Source organism: Mastomys coucha, chromosome X (genome assembly GCF_008632895.1).
Source record: "Mastomys coucha isolate ucsf_1 chromosome X, UCSF_Mcou_1, whole genome shotgun sequence".
NCBI lineage: Eukaryota > Metazoa > Chordata > Mammalia > Rodentia > Muridae > Mastomys > Mastomys coucha.
The window spans coordinates 140438592-140443775 of record NC_045030.1 but is presented as its reverse complement, the minus strand read 5'-3'; positions in this window follow the sequence as shown (position 1 = coordinate 140443775).

Here is a 5184-nt window from a genome sequence, read left to right as displayed (position 1 = left end):
TGTGTATGTGCTTCTGAACTTTTGCTTATTTCCTATGTTTATTCTTGGGTTGTATTTTTCCTTCTAGTTTCTTCTGTAGAGATGGATTTATGGATAGATATTTTTTAAATTTGGATTTGTCTTGGACTGTCTTGTTTTCTCCATCTTCAATAATTAAATGTGTCCCTTGGAATAGAGTCTGGGCTGATGTCTGTGGTCTCTTAGAGTCTTGCAAAATATCTGCTCAGGTCTTTCTGGTTTTTGGAGTCTTTCCTGAGAAGTTGGAAATAATTTTGATAGGTTTGCTTTTATGTATTACTTGGCCTATTTCCCTTGCAGCTTTCAATATTCTTTCTTAGGTTTGTAATTTAGTGCTTTGATTATTATGTGCTAAGAGGATTTTTTTCCAGTCCAATATATATCTGTTGTTCCGTAAACCTCTTGGATATTTATAGATATCTCCTCCTTTAGAGTGAGGAAGTATTTTTCTATGATTTTGTTGAAAATATTTTCTGGGCCTTGGAGATTGGAGTTTTCTCCTATTTCTATTATTCATTTTTAAAAATTAAATTAATTTATTTATTCTCTTTACAACCCAACATCAGCCCTTATTCTCCCCCCAGTACCCCTTCATGTAAGTCCTTAACTCGTTCTCCTTAGAAGGGGAAGCCTCCCTCTGGGTGTCAACTCTCCATCCCCACCCCCTTACCCCTACCTATCCTCACACAAGCCTCACCCTGCACATCAAGTTGCTTTGAGACTAGGCACATCTGTTTTCACTGAGGCTTGACAAGGCTGTCCATTTAGGGGTGTGGATTCCATAGAGAGGCAGGTAGGCAACAGGCTTCTACTGTAGTTTTTTTGGAGGCACCTACATGAAGACCAAGCTACTCATCTGCTACACACATGCAGGGGTTCTAGGTCCAGTCCAGCCCCTATTTGCTCTTTGGTTGGTGATTCAGTCTCTGGGTACACCCTAGAGTCCAGGTTAGTTGATTCTGTTGTTCTTCCTCTGGAGTTACTCTCCTCTTCTGGTCCCTCAATCTTTCTTCTAACTCTTCTGTAAGACTCCTCAATCTCCATCTATTGTTTGGGTGTGAGTCTCTAAATCTCTTTCCATTGACTGTTGAGTGGAGTCCCTGAGAGGACAGTTATGGTAGGTTCCTGTCTGCAAGCATAACAGAATATCACTGTCCATGTTGGGGATTGGTTCTTGCCCAAAGGATGGGTCTCAATTTGGGGCAGTCATTGGTTGGCCATTCCCTTAGACTCTGTTCTCTTTTTGTGCCTACACATCTTGTAGGCAGGATACATTTTGGGTGGAAGGTTTTGTGGGTGGGTTGCTGTCCTTATCCTCCTTCTGTCAGTCCTGCTTGGGTACAGGAAGTGGCTACTTCAGGATCCATATCACGTACTGCCATTAGTCTCAGCTAGAGTTGCCTGCTTAGAATCTCTGGGGCCTTTCCCAGAGATATCTGGCATGTCTGGCATGTACTAAACATTGCTCTTGCTCCCCAGCCAATCTTTCATCTCTCTTCTTTGCTCTCCCTCAATATGATTTCCCCTTGCCCCACTTCTCTCCCCATCCCCTCTTCTATCCAGTTCCCTCTTTCCATCCATCTATTTTGTTTCCCCTTCTGAGAAAGATTCAACTATCTTCCTGTGTGGTCTGCTTGTTATTTGGAGTCTTTGTATCTATTGATGATAGTATAATTATCCTGTACTTTATGGGGAATATCCACTTATATGTGAGGACATACCATGATTGTCTTTTGGTGTCTGGATTACCTCATTCAGGATGATATTTTCTGCTTCCATCCATTTGGCTGTGAAATTCATGATGTCCTTGTTTTTAATGGCTGAGTAGTATTGTATAACATTTTCTATATCCATTCTTTAGTTGAAAGACATCTAAGTTGTTTGCAGTTTCTGGCTATTATGAATAAAGCTGCTATGAACATAGTGAAGTAAGTGTCCTTGTAAGATGTTGGAAGATTTTTGTGTATATTCCCAGGAGTGGTATAACTGGGTCTTGAAGTAGAATTATTCACAATATTCAGAGAAACTGCCAAATTGATTTTTAGAGTGGTTGTACAAGTTTGCACTTCTACCAGCAGTGGAGGAGTGTACCATTTGCTACACAACCTTGCCAGCATGTGCTGTCTCTGGTGTTGACCTGATACTCTTGATGCCTGCAGTACTCCTCAAGGAAGCAGGCAGAGTTCTGTACAATAGGGCTCAGGGAACTGGTTACCTCTGCTGGTTGTGCCCCAGGTAGACATGAATGTTCCTGGGGCCCAGGAGGCCTCCTCCTAAAGGCAGGAAGAGCCCTGAGGCTCACAATGGAACTCAGGCAACCGAGATCCCTGCTCACATTTTCTGGATGTGCCTCAAGTGGACCCAGGAGGCAAGGGATTTGGGTGTGTGTGTGGAGAACTAAAGTAAATTTTTAAAATTTTATTTTATTATTAATTTTTAAGTTAGAATAGATAGCAATGAGTTTCCTCATGATATCTTCATACTTATGTGCCTTTCTGTATACATGTTCACATATGCATGTAGGGTGAGCTCTCTTTTTTAAAAACTTTGCAGTATAAAGTCTGACATTGCAATATCTTTTTATATTGCATATCTATTTTATTTTATGTCACTGAACTCACAGGTTAGGACAGAGTTTTTGAGTATGAAGTGGGTGGTATCTGTGCATAGCGTCTATAGAGTTATTAGCATAGCCCTAATTCTAGGGTTACAGGCTTGTGTAGTCATGCTTATGTTTTACATGCATAATGAGCATACATACTTAGTATTCATGCTAGGCCAGCAAGCATATTATCTGCTGACTCATCTGTTACTTGCTGACTCACCTTCCTGGTCCCAAATGCTTTGTGCTCCTAACACTTCCTCAACCAATACAATCAATACAATTAGTCCATTATTTCAAATTTCAGCCTCATTAAAATCTCTCTCTCTCTCTCTCTCTCTCTCTCTCTCTCTGACACACACACACACACACACACACAGACACACACACACACACTAACACAATTGTTATAGAAATAAGTATCCTCTGAAACCACTGGAGTATGATCTTCAGTGCCCATTTATTTCTGAATTTTGGTCTTTAAAAGTCTTAGCAAAATGTCTAATTAATCTCTGCTAGTAAGAGTATGGATTTCTCTGGCCTGAAGTTAAAAGCCCATAAATAGTATTTATACTAACTGATTCCAAATCCCGAAGAACTTCACATTTGTGTTTAGCATAGCAGAAATCTCACTTCTGGAGGAGAATGTACTATATTAACATACTACATTGCATAATCAAATCCTTGGTAGAAATGTTCAAAATGACAAAGAATTTATTTTGGCTCTCACTTGAAGAGAACATGATCTATCATTTTATGAGGCTTGAAAACTAGGCATCTGTCTATGGTGATGGGGGCTTTTGTGATGTGCTTCATTTATTCCATAGAAGTGGATCTGAAAGCAGAGAGGAAAAGGATCTGACATGTACCTGTTCTACCCCTATGGGTCAATGCCTAATAGTTATATGTTCCATGTCTGAAAGGTTTCAATCCTTCCACAAAAGCACCACTGATTGAAGCACAAGTGTCTAATATATGAGCATCAAGGCGAACACTTCATATTCAAATCATCATAGTACCCACACTTATTTAGATTCTTTCCCACATCCTCATTCCTTGAGTGACTTGTCTGTGGTATTGTGCAGCATATTTATTCTTTATGCACATGGGGGGACTTGGAGTGCTTCCCATTTGGAGACTGGAACAAATTTGCTCTACAAATGTGTGAGCAAGTCTTTGTATATATCTATGTTTCTTTCACCGTGGCTAATGATGTAGCAATTAAATGTATTATCTGCTAGGTGTGTGGCTAGATTTTTGTGAAATTGCAACACTGGTTTTCAAAGTGGCATTACCTTCTTTATTATTATTTTTGGGACAGTTTCTTACTAATTCACCTAGACTGGCTTAGCATACTGGACTACCCTTTAGTTTATATTAATTTTTCTGTCATGCACTGCTGATTTCTAGGATTTCATATATGTGCCATCATCCTGGTATCTTTTATATTTTCCTTTCATCTTTAAAAGAGGTAAGTATGCTTGTATTGTACAACTCATGGTTTTGTGTCAATGCCAGAAGCATAGAATAATGTGGGTCAGGTTGTGCTTTGTCCTCCACCCTTGTATTTCTGCTTCAAACATTGATTTGGCTATTCAATATGCTTTGCATTTTGGGATGAATTTTATGATCAATTTCTTTTCAATTTCTATGTACACAAACCATGTACAAATGTTATGGTAATCTTTTCAGGATCAAACAATCCTGTTGCCTTAGTTTTCTTATTTGCTAGGAATAAATTTAGAGGCCACCATTCTTGTCATTCTGTTTTATGTGTTTATAATAAGAATTATTCTATGTATTCCTGGGTAAGTATGAAATCTCCATGTTGATTAGGCTAGTTTCAAACTGGTGCTGATCCTCCTCTATCTGCCTCTTCAGTGATGTGGATTTCTAATTAACAACAACACTTATGTTGCTTCTATCTGATATTTATAGCAGGATCAACATGCTGTCAATGCCAGAAGCATAGAATAATGTAGGTCAGGTTGTGCTTTGTCTTCCACCCTTGTATTTCTGCTTCAAACATTGTTTTGGCTATTCAACATGCTTTGCATTTTGGTATGAATTTTATGATCAGCTTCTTTTCAATTTCTAGCAAATATCTTTCTAGTATTCTCATCAGTAGTATATTAGCTTTATGGAAAATTTTGAGAAATTAACACAATCTCTGAAAAATATTACTTAGATTCTGATAGCATTATTGTGGCTTTTATTGAGCATCTCACTTTCACCCTTAGCTAAATGTGTGGTTGTGTACATAATTTTGGTGGTAGATTTTTTTATAACATTTAAGTATTTGTTTTTATTTTTTATTTTAAAAGTTTTATACAATATATTGTTTGCTTTCACCACTTTCAACTGCTCCCAGATCTCTCAACCTAACCCAGGTTCATAGTTTTTTACTCTCTTAAAAATACTTAGATACATACAGACACACACACACACATACACACACACACATGGACACACACACACACATACACACACACACATGGACACACACACACACAAAGAGAGAGAGAGAGAGAGAGAGAGAGAGAGAGAGAGAGAGAGAGAGAGAG